The sequence below is a fragment of the Mytilus galloprovincialis genome, chromosome 5, assembly GCF_965363235.1.
Source record: "Mytilus galloprovincialis chromosome 5, xbMytGall1.hap1.1, whole genome shotgun sequence".
Taxonomy (NCBI): Eukaryota; Metazoa; Mollusca; class Bivalvia; order Mytilida; family Mytilidae; genus Mytilus; species Mytilus galloprovincialis.
The window spans coordinates 72,348,158-72,365,136 of NC_134842.1; the positions used below are offsets into that span (position 1 = coordinate 72,348,158).

At 33.4% G+C, this 16,979-nt stretch overlaps 2 long non-coding RNA genes across 2 annotated transcripts; both read left to right on the forward strand.

Annotated features, from left to right (window-relative positions):
• Positions 1-4,909: 4,909 nt before the first annotated feature.
• LOC143076362 (uncharacterized) lies at positions 4,910-10,220 on the forward strand. The gene is made up of 3 exons (XR_012978625.1): positions 4,910-5,094; positions 9,054-9,160; positions 10,189-10,220. It is a non-coding gene; the product is annotated as an uncharacterized LOC143076362 (long non-coding RNA).
• Positions 10,221-10,744: 524 nt separating this feature from the next.
• Positions 10,745-12,320, forward strand: LOC143076363 (uncharacterized). Its single transcript, XR_012978626.1, has 2 exons — positions 10,745-11,077; positions 11,123-12,320. It is a non-coding gene; the product is annotated as an uncharacterized LOC143076363 (long non-coding RNA).
• The last annotated feature ends 4,659 nt before the right edge of the window (positions 12,321-16,979 follow it).

Sequence of the window (16,979 nt, forward strand, 5' to 3'; positions counted from 1 at the left end):
GATCTATCTGCCCTGGCCCGAAGGCCAAGTGAGCTTTTCCCATCACTTTGCGTCCGGCGTCGTCGTCGTCTGTCGTCCGTCGTCGTTAACTTTTACAAAAATCTTCTCCTCTGAAACTACTGGGCCAAATTGAACCAAACTTAACCACAATCATCATTGGGGTATCTAGTTTAAAAAATGTGTGGCGTGACCCGGTCAACCAACCAAGATGGCCGCCACGGCTAAAAATAGAACATAAGGGTAAAATGCAGTTTTTGGCTTATAACTCAAAAACCAAAGCATTTAGAGGAAATCTGACATGGGGTAAATATGTTTATCAGGTCAAGATCTATCTGCCCTGAAATTTTCAGATGAATCGGTCAACCCGTTGTTGGGTTGCTGCCCCTGAATTGGTCATTTTGAGGAAATTTTGCTGTTTTTGGTTATTATCTTGAATATTATTATAGATAGAGATAAACTGTAAACAGCAATAATGTTCGGCAAAGTTAAATTTACAAATAAGTCAACATGACCGAAATGGTCAGTTGACCCCTTTAGGAGTTATTGCCCTTTATAGTCAACTTTTAACCATTTTTCATAAATCTAAGTAATCTTTTACAAAAATCTTCTCCTCTGAAACTGCTGGGCCAAACTAATCCAAACTTGGCCACAATCATCTTTGGGGTATCTAGTTTAAAAAATGTGTGGCGTGACCCGGTCAACCAACTAAGATGGCCACCACGGCTAAAAATAGAACACAGGGATAAAATGCAGTTTTTGGCTTATAACTCAAAAACCAAAGCATTTAGAGGAAATCTGATTGGGTAAAAATGTTTATCAGGTCAAGATCTATCTGCCCTGACATTTTCAGATGAATCGGTCAACCTGTTGTTGGGTTGCTGACCCTGAATTGGTAATTTTGAGGAAATTTTGCCGTTTTTGGTTATTATCTTGAATATTATTATAGATAGAGATAAACTGTAAACAGCAATAATGTTCAGCAAAGTTAGATTTACAAATAAGTCAACATGACCGAAATGGTCAGTTGACCCCTTAAGGAGTTATTGCCCTTTATAGTCAATTTTTAACCATTTTTCATAAATCTAAGTAATCTTTTACAAAAATCTTCTCCTCTGAAACTAATGGGCCAAATTAATCCAAAGTTGGCGACAATCATCTTTGGGGTATCTAGTTTAAAAAATGTGTGGCGTGACCCGGTCAACTAACCAAGATGGCCGCCACGGCTAAAAATAGAACATAAGGGTAAAATGCAGTTTTTGGCTTATCACTCAAAAACCAAAGCATTTAGAGCAAATCTGTCACCAGGTAAAATTGTTTATCAGGTCAAGATCTATCTGCCCTGAAATTTTGAGATGAATTGGACAACCCGTTGATAGGTTGCTGCCCCTGAATTGGTAATTTTAAGGACATTTTGCTGTTTTTGGTTATTATCTTGAATATTATTATAGATAGAGGTAAACTGTAAACAGCAAAAATGTTCAGCAAAGTAAGATCTACAAATAAGTCAACAGGACCAAAATGGTCTGTTGATTTTTTTAGGAGTTATTGCCCTTTATAGTCAATTTTTAACCATTTTGTAAATCTTAGTTATCTTTTACAAAAACCTTCTCCTCTGAAACTACTGGGTCAAATTAAACCAAACTTGGCAACAATCATCATTGGGGTAATTAGTTTAAAAATTGTGTCCCGTGACCTGGCCAACCAACCAAGATGGCGGCCATGGCTAAAAATAGAACATAGGGGTGAAATGTAGATTTTGGCTTATAACTCTGAAACCGCAGCCTTTAGAGCAAATTTGACATGGGGTAAAATTGTTTATCAGGTCAAGATCTATCTGCCCTGAAACCTGTTATTGGGTTGCTGCCCCTGAATTGGTAATTTTAAGGAAATTTTGCCGTTTTTGGTTATTATCTTGAATATTATTATAGATAGATTAAACTGTAAACATCAATAATGTTAAGCAAAGTAAGATTTACAAATAAGTCAACATGACGGAAATGGTCAATTGACCCCTAAGGAGTTATTGTCCTTTATAGTCAATTTTTAACAATTTTCATAAAATTTGTAAATTTTAACTAACATTTTCCACTGAAACTACTGGGCCAAGTTCATTATAGATAGAGATAATTGTAAGTAGCAAGAATGTTCAGTAAAGTAAGATGTACAAACACATCACCATCACCAAAACACAATTTTGTCATGAATCTATCTGCTTCCTTTGTTTAATATTCACATAGACCAAGGTGAGCGACATAGGCTCTTTAGAGCCTCTAGTTATTTTATGTCCAGTGACAAATATCACATGCATTTTGTTACTTAAATGTCATTCCTAAATTCTGTGTGCTAATTCTCCGACCTTGGATCTCACGACCTCCTGGGCTACAGTTTTAAAATTAAAATGAAGTTCAATTTCGCGCTGTACCTTTTCATATTTTTACAATCGGAGGGAAATTACGATCATAATCAATGCTTGACAAACATCAATGGATTATGTTTGTGATGTAAGTAGCAGTCTACAGTGGCAGATCCAGGGTTGAAAGGGATTTAAACCTTCCTTTTTTGACGATCAATGCTTTTCATTGGAGACATATGATAGAAACTTCCCCTTTGAAAAATGACTGGATCCGCCTCTGCAGTCATCCCTGTGCAGTGTACGCTGAGAAGGGAAGAACTAGTCCTGAAAGCATGATACACCAAATAACTAAATGCATGTACATATTGCTGATGTGGTTCATAAGTGTTTCTCGTTTTATTTTATATATATGAGCCCGTAATTTTTATCTGTTAGAATGGTTTTACTCTAGTCAAAAAACGAAATGTAAATATTGGTATATTTATCGACACTGTAGTTCTGATTTGTTTTTGTGGTTTTTTTTTTCTTTTCTTTAAATTATTACTGCACTTTGACACCATGGAACATCTTTATGTTCAAGTGTCAAAAATTCGCTTTTGCTTCTATTCTTTCCATTATAAAGTAAACCACGCTTAGATTTAATTAATGCCATTTAATAATCTTTATTTACACAAGAATATTTACTTTTAAATTGAAAAGCCTTAAAAGTTGACATTTTAATTGTCGAATTTTGCAGTCTTATGCAATTTAAGTTAAAATTCTTTACAATTCTTCCATTTCATAGGATATTCAATATAGAACAAATTACTCAAATCGGTTGTTGAATATATCTATATATATATTCACAAGGATACCTGTAGGGTACTTTGTATATATATATTCCCAAGGATACCTGTAGGGTACTTTATATATATATATATATATTCACAAGGATACCTGTAGGGTACTTTATATATATATTGCCCTTTTAAATATTAATCGTTAGAGACATCGTTTTTCTCTCTAATTGTTTGAACCGTACTTGACGTAACTAGATCATTTACTAAAGAGTAAGTGGTTGGGGTTGGGGGAGCGGAAGAGCTAGGAGTAACAAGAGTATCGCAAAACTTCTGTAAGTAAAATCAAAGAAAATTAAACTTTTCTTCTCGTCTAAATAATTTTAGAAAAGATAGTCTATTTTGTTTCATATAAATGTGGGGACACAAAACCTAACTTTTCCCCTATTTTGAACGTGTGTGTTTGTTGGTTGCATCCTTTGCCCCCTTGCTCATGCACCAGTATAAATACACATAAAAGTTATGAACAGTATATACAACATACTATAGTCATAGATATTATAGACGGGATATGCGACAGAAACAACCTTATGAATATACTTTACTTTATAGAACATATTGAGAATATTGCGCATTTATTGAAATTTTGTGTGTGTTGAGAGTGACTTATAAGGCAAACCTTAACACCTTTTGTCCGAGGCCTCATGTCATGGGAGGCATTTTTCTCCTCCCCATCTGAATTATATGATGATATAAGCCATATTTTCTATGATGTTTGTAACTTTATTACAAGTTTATACTAAACTTGTCTGTAATAATAATAATCGAAAAGTGTTATGTACCTTGGCCTCTAATGGTTTACTTTTATAAGTTGTGATATGGATGGAGAGTTGTCTCATTGGCACTCATACCACATCTTCTTATATCTATTATGAACATTTTCTTTTTATATCGTATGATTAGCATTCCTGACAAAAAAAATGGGACTCTGTTTAGGTCTAAGGTGCGGCATTTTTTGAATTTTTGTCTCCTCTCTGATAAAGTAAAGATTGTGCTGTTGACGTATGTGATCCATTGAGTCAGTGAAATGCCTTTTACTTAAGCTTGGACTATGAGGTCAGTCCCATATATTAAACCATGCTGCTTACCCTAAATGACCAATAACGAAGCTATATAAACTTTTGATAATTTTGACTTCAAAGTTATATAGAAATACTATTGGAAAATGAAATTTTTATTCTTAGCTACGTGTTAAGTCAGGTGGAATCCATTCTTGTTTTTCACTGACATTAATTTATTGTTCAAGCTTTAAAGCTTAGTCGTAGAAGAGTTCTTTGGTAACTGCTGTGTTAATATTCTGTAACACTAGATAACGCTGTGATCTGAATATGGAATCAATAGAAAGGAGATATATTTGTTAAAATCATAAAAGATGTCAGAAGAAAGCCAAGTGTGAAAGGTTTACGTTCGAATGTACGTTATAATTCGATATTTTCGAAAGACTAATTTGAAAAGATATAATTGTTATTCATCTGAATAGGTTCATTCCATCAAAACTAACATGAAAAGGACAACTATATAAGTAAGACTACATTAACTATATTGATAAACCTACATTTATCTTACTTATCATACAAAATTAATTCGACCAAGTGAAAAAGGGAGAAAATTTTATCAGAAATTTATTCATTTTGGTTGAACGGTTGATTGGGTAGAATTTAAACTTTGACGGAACCTCACGTCGATATTTGATAATGTGATACATTTTAAAGTGGTAATTTAATGCTAGGTATTGCTAAGTAAAAGGGGTATAAAACTGTACTAATATTGCATTTTAAGTGTTTGACGGAAATTTACTACATAATTGTATGGAGCAGTTTATTTTCGTTATATAGTTGTAAATTTGAGGTCAATTTTAAACAGATTCAGATCGGAGTTTGTTAACTAAATAAATTAAACGTTCAGGTAAGATCATATATACATTTACTTTACTTTTTATTAGATTTTGTACAAATTAGTATTGTAATATAGAAGCCATCAACACATGTCGCCTACGATTTGTTATTTGAATTGTTCAAATAAGCGCTTATATTCATTGTGCATTTTGGAAAAGTACATGTACAATTAAATGAATACAATAAAAAAAACGACACGGTAAATACAGTGAATAAATTTGTGTCTTTTTTGTTTTCAGGGATGTATAAATACCCTGCCACGTCCGGTCTATGTGGGTTTTTTTAGCGGATGTTTTTTGGCTTTATATCGGTCTGATGAGTAAAGTCCTTTTCAACTGATTTTTGTAGTTTGTTTTTATGTTGTACTGTTATATCACTAACTAAGGTTAGGGGACTGTTGGCGCCTTCTAAAATGTTTAATCCAGCCACATTACGTATGCTGCTCAGCGCCTGTCCCAAACGAGGAGGCTGTTATTCAGGGATTGTCTTTGGTTAATGTCTAACATATTTGTTTTTGTAAGTTTTATAAATATTCCGTTAGTATTCTCAATTGAATTGTTTCCTATTTTTCATGTCGGGGCTTTAGTAAGTAATTTGTTTGCCATGTATACCATAGATTTGGATTAGTTAATCATATTCGTCAGACCTAATAACATCTTATCATTCAGTTATCATGTACTATGTTTACATGACGCACAAACCGTGTTCTTTTTGTAACCACTACATTATTTTGCGCGCACACACACACACACACACACACAAAAAGGAATGGGGTTCCTGTCTAATTTTACAGTCCCTTTGAAGACCTTTCGATTCAAATATTAGGAAATGTTTTTCGACTTTTAGTCGCTCAACTATTCTCTGAGGATCAAACTACCTTCAGATAAACAAAACATTAACACCCTTCGCATGCTCAGAATAAACAATGTGAAAGAACAACAACACGGTTCAAACTTAACACAGTTGTTATATTTCCTACTATTTCAAAATATCACTGGAAATACAACAAAGACTCAAAATGATGTTGGATTAAACAAATTTTACGTCGCACAATGTGTCAAAGAATAATACCACTTTGAGTTCTCTGGGTCGATTGCGAGCGAGATGTCTCTACCATACGGCGAACTGTTAATTTGCAGATTCTGTACAGGTTTATGTCAAAACTATGCGTTTAATATTAAACGCTTTAGAATTCATTTAAACTGTTACCGTAATTTTGGTTTTTAAAAGTCCTCGAGTTATTGACAAGTTTTTTCATTTATGAATCGAAAACCTTCAACCTTTTCCTGGTATAAGAAATTAAGTACAGATGATAGAAATAGATTGTTATTTGAAACTGTAATTTGAAACTAAATAGCAGGCTGAAATTAAATGAGTTCTTTTAACCAAAAAGATGGCTGTTTTTAATCAAAGTAATAGCGTTCTCGTAACTGTCCCGATCAAATTATAACATGAATTACCGGGGTGATACATGTTAATTTCACAGGCAAATATCAATACTACGATCGCAGAATTTCTGTTTGGACTATCATTGCATAAACCAGGTGATATATTTCCTACTTGAAAATTGAATATTTCAAAATATATCTATAAAAAAAAATGAAATACAAACACAAAATGTTCTGGGATTAAACCAATTTTACGTCGCAAAAACGTTTGCCTATAGATGCCAATATGTCATAGAAAATATCACTTAGAGTACTCTGGTACGAGGGCAAGTGATATGTCTCGATTATACGACGAACTGTAAATGTGCAGGTATTGTCAACAATGGACTAATACAACTTAACAGGCTACTGTCAAATTTATACGCAATTAAACGCTTTAGAATTCGTTTAAACTGTAACCTATTTTGGTTTTAAAAGTCCTCGAGTTATTGACAAGATTTGCATTTATGAATCGAAAACCTTCAACCTTTTCCTGGTATAAAACTTTTAAGTACAGATGATAGAAATAGATTGTTATTTAAAACTGTAATTTAATATCAGCCAGAAATTATAGAGTACGTACTTTCAACGATAAAGATGGTTGTTTTTAATCAAAGTAAGGGCGTACTGTTCTATATCTGACGGCTAACGAATTGAAATACGAATGACAAGGTCACGTGATGTGATGCTACATAGGTTAATATCCAAAGCAAACTTATGTTCGGACTATCATTGAAAAGAACGTCTTAAAGGTCGTAACGAACATAATTAGCCACTCCTCAGCCTGGATGTTGAAAAAGGGGCCCCAATGGCGGATCCAGGGGGGTCCGGGGTTGGAACCCCCCCTTTTTTGGACGATCAAGGCATTTGAATGGGTTCATGTACTTGGAACCCCCTTTTTGTACTGGGTTAGGAATCCCCCTTTTTAAAATGGCTGGATCCGCCCCTGGGCCCCTAGTTAGCATGGTTAGCTAACGTTTGGATTTATACTTGTAAAAACATGTATCATTTACTTATGTAGCTCCATAAGGAAAACCCGACCCCTGTTCCCCATAATCCGCCTATATTTTTTCATTCATATAGAGTGAAAAAACATAAGATTTAAAAATCGAAGTAGATATACAAAATCAATATTTAAACTTTCATTTCTTCACAGGAAATCACTGTTTGGTCTTATTTCAATTTTCAAACTCATTAAAAAGATGGCAAAAATTTTCAACAGTGTAAAATTATCATATTTTGTCGTGCTGCAATGAATTGAATTTAAATATTTGACATAATTTTTAATGGGGTGAGATTATTTACCGATCAATCACGTCGTAGGTAGGAAAGTACTGGTGTATGTAAACTCCTCAGAATGAAATTTAATAACTTTAATCGTTGTTTTATTTAAAATCATTTCGTGGTGATGGTTTAAACTTTACTCTGATTAGAAAACATGTTGAAACTGAGATTAAGATATTTAATAACTTATCTTATCATTATGTAGTTCACGAAAGTGTTAACTGTAGATCAATAGACGTTTTGTGTAATCAAATGTCATTTTATTTTGTAAACACTTATGAAAAATTGAAATATTATTCATATAAGACGAGAAACATGTTATATATTAGTAACAAATGAATTTATATTCCGTTTAAAGTATTCTCAAAGTTCTGAAAACTGATCGGATTTATATCTGATATTAAATATTTCTATACAAACACTTACCATTGATACAACTAGATCTGGAGTCAAACAACAACGATCAATTTAAGAATGGTCCGAAAATTATATTTCTACCCTACAGAAAGAAATTAAGTTTATGTCTATCAGTCATTGTTTGATTCCATACATATATATAAGTATTCATTCTCCTAATATGGTCTGTTTTACAAATGACTAGTAATAGTAATAAGTGTAACCTGCAACTTGCAACCCGCAAACATAATAGATATAAAAAAATGTGTGTTGTTCTCTTTTCTATACTTAGCATCATTTGGGTAATTAATTGTCCCATTGAGGTATACCGCACATATTTTTTATTTACAATACCGGTAGTTCATAGTTTAAATTTAAGAAACGCTGAATGTAGCACTACCAGAGTAGGCCTCCATTCGTTATTATATTCCGTTGTTTAGTCATATTTTAATACTTCCAATAGTGTTTTTGAAAAAACATTTTGCAATATAGGACAACTACTTTTCTTTTAATCAAAACATTTTACTAGATATTACCACCATCATTTTACATAGAACATTTTGCAAAGTGTTATTTTTGAAGGTGTACGAATTTATATGAGGACCAAAAGTCAAGCGTATATCTATGGTGCATCAATTTTACTCGAAAAAGAGTTAGTAAGCACATTTACCGCAAGTTGCCTTTTGTTTTTGTTCATATAATTTTTCTCGCCAAGTCTCTTGACTCACACTGATATGCAAAACAAAATAATATACAATTCATGTTTATGTTGCTACAAGCCCATAATTAAATGTTGAAAATACGACATTATACAGTATGTAAAACCTAAAATTTATTATCCATACTTGTATTTGAATTGTAGGTATGGCGAATGAGAAATTAACGATGCAAGCTTTGATCGAACATGACCGAGTACAACCGAAATTAAAAGCGACAGGAACATCAAACTCTTCTACGGTCATTAAAGAGGTAACGACGGGGGATAGATAAACAATAGGTGTAGATTATATGTTAAATTTATTACTGTTAACTCTTTATATTACTTGAACTGCAAATAAATTTAGTGCATTGAAATGTCTTTGTATGTGATGTTTAGACGGTTTACTATTGGGGTATGTATATCTTATTTGTTACCGTTACTTGACTTTCGACTGACGTTATAGATTTGAATTTGATTTTAAGACAAGCTAGACAATACAAGACGAGACAAGAATATTTATTGTTTAAAATCTCAACATTAACTTTTGTAGCTGAATCAGTATGCTTAAATAAAGTTACAGATTGAAAAATGTTTACGCGTAAAATGTCATTTTCGGTTTTTTGTCTATGTGTTCAACACACGATATACTTGTTTTTGACACAGATTGATTGTTTCTTTGTTTTTCCTTGTTTATAAAAAAATACACGGAAATTTGATTTCTTACAGGAACTTCGAGTTTAATTTTAGAATCCATATTACAGCTAATTTCCTAAGGCATGTAGAACAAAACTTTGGTTAGCTTGATTGCTTTGTTTGTACATTGTACAACCATTAGAATAACACCCAATTAAATTCAAATATGATATATACAGGTAAATCTATGCCTATATAAATTGTTTAAAGATGTCAATCTTATTTACAAAGCTTGGACAAACAGTTATACAAACAAAGCAAGCAAGCCAACCAAAGTTTTGTTCTACATGCATTAGGAAATTAGCTGTAAGCTTTCTTTAACATTGCAATCACTAATTCCTTATTTTAACACATAAACAAAGTTAATGTAAAATCGCGAAAAATAGTGGGAACACATATGAAATACAAACTACAATTCACTAAAAAATCGAAAACACAAAAAAAAGGAAAAAGAAAGAAAAAAATGATTGAAAGAAACAGTCACTTTAGTTTCCCTTCCTCTTTTTCTTCATCTGAATAGTTCTAAGTGTTAAGCTTATATGATACCGTAATATATATAACAATTTGTCAAACTGTAAAATATACTTTTTTCTATTTCTAAAAGAACGCCTCTATCAAAAGTGGCGATGCTGTTCCAAAGAGAAGAAGGAATCCGTCATCAAGTGATACAAAATCTCAGAAATCAGTTTCCCTCGCACCGCCAAAGACGGGTATAAATTTCTTTCGAATAGTGGCTGCAACCAAAGCATGGCAAAGACTGGCAAAACAGAGAGCAGCCAAAAGGTCTCCGAAACTAACACCGAAATGCGAAAATACGTACAGACTAGAACCGGCGGAAGGCCAACACTTCTCTCCGCAGAAAGTAGAACTCGTCATGAAAAACGTGATTGAAAACCACCCAGGACTAGATCAGTATAACCATATCCGTAGTAAACTCTTAGTACGAGATTTATCCGAGAAGATAAACGAGAAAGTGAAGGAACTAGATTTCCCGAGGTATAAACTCGTGTGTAATGTTATTATCATGGAGAAAAAAGACCAGGGAGTAAATATCGCTAGCAGGTGTATATGGAATCAGCAAACAGACAATTTCGCATCTTATACATACAAGAATGGTGCAGCGATAGTTGTGGCCTATGTTCATGGTGTATATCTGGAATAAATGGAAGGATAACTGTAACCATGTTCTGTTTATGATGTTCGCTTCTGTTTCGTAAAAAACGTGCTTTTTGAAAAAAAAACAGTTTTTGATTGATAGTACATATATTGAATAACGGAACTAAGAAAGCAGTCCTTGTTTTCGATATATTAGTCAGTTAAAATTGTGCGGGAAACAATTCTCTTAAGATTTTTTACAAATATACCATTGGCATCTTTTTTCATTCAAAAACTATGAAAAAAAACAAGGATTTTATAAATGTTGGTGACGTTGGCGAATTTGGCGAACAGTAATGATTTCAATAAATTAAAATGTTGGCGAAGTTACCGAACAGGTAATGATTTCGATAAATTAAAATGTTGGCGAAGTTTCCGAACAGGTAATGATTTCGATAATTTAAAATGTTGACGACGAACCCAAACATTACGAAGTTTTACACAATCCTGTACCTGAATGGAATATCTGGAGAAAAATCAAAAACATGGGGAGCAAAAATTCTCAAACCGTATAATTACCCAAAGATAGTACAAAATGATTTGATATTTTTGTGAATTCGGACGAATATGGTATGGTAGTGTATATTGTTTGCGGTCTTTTCTGTCTGATGTCTTTGTTCACATCAACTTTAGTCTTGTTGGTTGAGAAAGTTTAAAACACTTTTCTTGGTTTAAAAAGGGATGGTGATATGGGGGATTCCGTGCTATACCAGTTTCAGTAGAAAAAGAAGAAGAAACACAAATTGGACAAACAACTGTTGCATTTTGTATTTACAGTATGTTTATCCTTCATCATAACCTGACGTTTTTTGTGTCTTCTTTTCGATAATTCCTATTTGAAAAAAATAATGCAACAGACTTGGTTTGATAATTTCCTAGATCGTTCCGCGTATAGATATGGACCAAAAATGGAATACATCTGTTATTTTGAGTTTGAGTTTAATTAGTTATTTCTTTTTTCCTTTTAATTATTTAAAAAAAATTCTCCGAATTCCTGCATTTTTATAACACAAAGTTTTCAAAATGCCTTGATTTTTCAAAATTTAACAGCTATTTGTTTAAAAATAACTGTTTTTTTTTTTAAATCAGTCTTGATATATTTTAGAGTAAACATTTATACAAGTATTTGTTTAAAAGGAAGTAGAACCAACATGTCTGTGATTATAATATATGCATTTATGTAATTATGTCTACTCTGTTGCACTAAGTTGTCCTTGAAGGACAAATATATACATGATATAATCTATGTTTTTATTTAATAAACAGTAAACGATACTGTCCTACACTAGGTGTTGGCGGTCTATTACTTATGGTACTGTAAGGGAGCTACCATTTGATTTTTATGGGGGGGCTAGGATGAAATTTGAAAAAAATAGGCAGGACAGGAGTTTTGAGTAAAAAAAAAGGCAGGATGTGACACTTGCAAAAAAATAAATCAGGACGACAATTTAGGTAAAAAAAAGTCAGGATAAACTAAAAAAAAATAGGCAGGACCGATAAGAGTGAAAAATAAAAAGGCAGGACAGAGATTACAGCTAAAAAAAAGGCAGGACAAAATTTTTCATCCTAGCCCCCCCCCCCCCCCCCCCCCCCCCATAAAAATCAAATGGTAGCTCCCTAACCACAGTATATGTTTTTTAATGTCTCTCTGTTTACATGCTGCGTATCACGGCGCAGGGTACCAATTGCATAATTGATGATTCGTGTTTGCATTAAACGTCTAGTTCAAAATTTTTGAACTTTCAGAACGAGATCAAATATAAAACACTACTAGTACAAAATGTAGGTGCTGCAAGTTGATTCAACTATGATGAGAGTCGACTGCCTCTGGATAATGAAATAATATCGTACAGAAAATAAATTCATCATAAATACCAGGATTGAAATTTAGTATTTGCGCCAGAATCGCGTTTCGTCTACTAAAGACTCATCAACGACGCCCCAATCAAGACAGGTTAAAACGGCCAATTAAAATACGAAGTTGAAGAGCATTGAGGACCAAAAATTCCTAAAAGTTTTGCCAAAATACAGCTAAGGTAATCTATTCCTGAGGTAGAAAAAAATTGGTTCTTTGCAACATTTTTAAGTTATTGATATAACGTCTCATTCCAACACAACAAGAACTGCTGACAGACTCAACTCTTAGCATTACTTAAACTGTTGGACAAGTCGAGGAATTATCATATTTTTAAGCCCAGGTCAACAACCCTTTAGTTGTTTTTTTCCTGCAATTTTTGCATAACTAACAATAACAAATGACCCATAATATACGAATGATCCAGATCAGTTATAATTTCATTTTTATTTGCCATGATTTTGTCTGTCTGTCTTCAACTTTTGAGTTTATTCTCAATTTTGTATTTCCGCCTCTTTTCTTGTCGCCAAGGTGATCCCTGGGTCGAAGACACTGGTATACTGGGAGGGATTAGAAATTCGACATGTAATAAGACACAAAAGACCCACCAACAAGGAGTTTTACGTTCAAAGAGCTTGGTATTCTCCGAATACTAGTATATTATAATGTCCCTATCCCTATCCGAGGTGAATAAGTACAAAAGCAGTTGAAAAATCAAAACTGCAGTACTGGAATTTTTATCTACATTGGTGTACTCTTATATTTCACAGCAACGCTGGACTTGAGCTAGAAACGAAAGATATCCGAAATAGAACCGAAATTAGGTTTTAAGAAAGCTATACTGTTTGTAGATCCAGTAAAGTGACCAAGTTCCAATTACAAAACTGATACTTCTAAATCAAAAGTTAGAAATGATATAAAAAAGACCATTTTCCCCTTGCATGCATGTAAACTGTGAACAAATCTTTTAGTCGAAGTGTCAGCAATTTCAAACAACAGACGGAGAGTCGTTTGTCGATAATCAAATCATATATCGTCTAATCACAGATATATTAAGATATATAGGGAAAACAAATTTTGAGACAAGTGCGTGTGCGTCTGATGAAAGTACCGTACACTATTGGGGTAGTATCAAGCTTAAGGAAAGTAATAGTTCGTCAACCTGAAAGTGCAACTAGTTTTATCCGCAAATTAATGTCAAATCGACATCAACGTGCAATTTATGAACTTCCAAGATTACTATAACACCTGTATTACATAAGATGACATGAATATAAACAAAGCCTTGCAAAAATTTAATTTTTACGATGGATCTAAAATGGACCCTTTTTCAAAGAAGTTCTCTCATGCCATACATGTACGATTTATATGTTCAAATCATACACTTTGAAAACAGTCCGCAACTGTCTGCAGAGCTTTGTGAGCAAATGGACAATTAAGCTGAACGAATACAGACAATACGAGGAATAGATTCACCTTGCTCTTGCTCGAGTAAAAATATCGAGTCATTCTTTGTATCATTTTATAGTATAGTCCACGTAGATACAAATATCTTGTTTTGGAAGTGATAAATAATAAGGTGTAAAATGCCACATTGATTCAGACTGACATCAAGATGTCTGATCCTTTTTTATGGACTACATATTTGTTACGTTTGGAGGACAAGTTTTTCACCAGATAATCGGCATTTCTATAGGAACCAACTATTCTCATCTTTATTTACACAAAGCAGACTTCATACAGGGGCTTCTTATGAAGATTAGAAAGAAGTAATCTTTATTCTTTACTCTAAGTTCCGCTATTAACATCATGTCCTCTCACTAAATACTTCAAAGTTTAGTGAACGCACCTATCTCATCGAACATGGAATAAAGGATATCAAAGATTAAATTAAATCTGCAATGGATCTTGACTTCCATTTGAAATTGACGAAGACATAGATAATTGGTTGATATAAACAAACTTTTCCGACGAAAGCTTTCAAATTGGGAACTTATATTTCTATGTCTCAACATTACAGTAGCGCCTGCATATTAGGTAAATATGTCCCAGTCGATACAGTATTCTAGAGCTTTCATTTTTTATCATTATTTCTCTGAAAGAGGGTTGCTGCTGTGCATGAAGCTATCGAACCAAGAGTTACAAGTTGTAAGTTGAAAAAAGAAGATGTGGTATGAGTGCCAATGAAACAACTTATAAAAGTAAATCATTATAGGTCAAAGTACGGTCTTCATTTATCCTTTCGAAAGTTTGACGGACGCCATCACGACCGTAATTGGATATCTGTGTCACAGATGATCACGGATATGTTTCAGAATTAAAAAATAACAATTCATTTATTTCATGAGCCCGAAGCGCTTATTTTGGATTTACCTTTATTAGGAACGCCAAACTCAAACATTTGAAAAACAAAGGTTGCATAAAGTAAAATATCGAACTCCAACGAACATTCAAAACATCAAGTCCCTCATCAAATTAAGACCTAAACACGTGCACAGCTATATAACCAAAAGCTTTTTCGTAACTGTGACACCACTACGCGCGAATCATCACCAAAGTTGTAACTTATCATGATTGACACGACGGATTTCATTTTTGGCGCAGGATCTGCTTACTCTTCTGGAGCATCTGAGATCACTTGAAGTTTTTGATAGCTTCGTTTTGTTCAGTAATTAGTTAACATTTTTGTCTTTTCGTCGTCTTTCGTTTTTGTTTTGACGACTCACGACCCCATGGTATCTTTCGAAGGAAGGTGCAAATCTGTTAAACATCACGTCAGTCGAACAGAGTATCAGTTTCACTAAAACAAGTGATTAAACGATAAAGTAATTCGAAAGGGTAGAAGGGCTTACGAAAACAAAAGGTAAAGAACCGACTGAATGAATTAGCCAAAACGATTCATAATCTATATCGAATAAAATGACTTCAAGGACACCCCCTCCAACCCAACATTTTTTTTAGAAACTTGGGACATATGTGAACTATACAAACAATTCGAGATGATACACTGATGATTATTATAGGACTTCATATAGAAGAAACCTCCGCATTAATGCCGGGCCGTTTAACGCGAAGGAAAATAAAAAATATGAGACTTAATGCACGACCAAGAAGAAGCATACGAAATTATAAATTACTAAATATATTAAAAAACTCTGTGATGAATCAAAATTCAGGTCACATTAAGTCACAACTGTAAATAGTTTAGTTTAATTTATTTAGGTTTTCTTCTTTTCTCATAAGTTTTTAGTTTCCAACCCAAGTTACCGCAGAAACATTAATTTGTTGGTTAGTGTTTACTAAAAAAAAATCCGTTTTTTCAAATGATTTTTAAGCAGGAACTCTTCAGGAGAATATCTTTTTAAAACCATAAGGTGTACCGTAGACTCGGACTTCATCTACAATTCAGTAAACTGTCCGACATCGTCAGTTGACAGAAGAAGTTGTCCTTCCTATAACAATTTGTATCATTATTTTTAGATTTGCAATTAATATAATGGATAAAAATAAACTTTTAAAAGCAAATATGATCAGAAAAATTATTCTACAAATAAGAAAATCATCAATGTTAAATTTCAGGAAACAACCAGGCTTACCACGAGAAGATGTGAAAAAAAACATCAAATAATCGAATTCATCAGTCAACTCCAGACAGAAGTCAATGGTCTTAAAAGAGGTGCTAAAGATACCAAAGGGACATTCAAATTCATAGATAGAAAACAAGACACAACATAGAAAACAAAAGACTAAGCCACACGAACCCCACCAAAAACTGGGGGTGAAAATGATCTCAGGTGCTTCGGAAGGGTATGCAGATCCTGATCCATACGTCGTATTGCTCATGATATTACAAATCCTGTAAAAGTTCTAGTTCGGTATGTCACATTCGTGAAAAGGGAACGGGATTGTAGTTACGACATAAGGAGCATATCTGATATGACATACATGATAGATAACGCGTATTCAATTCTAAAACGTCACTTAAGACACGATCATAGCGAACAGGTTGGTGTATATGTTCCGGATCATACGAGTATTTGGACCATACGCGTATGGTCATGACCATATGGGTATATACTCATATGGTCCGACCATACGCGTATGGTCCGACCGTACGCGTATGGTCGGGGTAATTAACGCTCTGTAACAGTTTACTTTTAATACTTCTAAACTCGTCATATGGTAGGAACCTTCATCAAAAAGACGCTATCATATGTGCAATTTTGTTATATTATAATAAAGAGATAAGCTAAATAAAAATTAGAAGTTTCACCTAGTTAATTTTACTTACTTGTCAAAACTATAATAAACACCTTTTATACTTATGATCATTACCGATGGTCATTACCGATGGTCAATATAGAATTGTTATTGCGAGTGAGTTG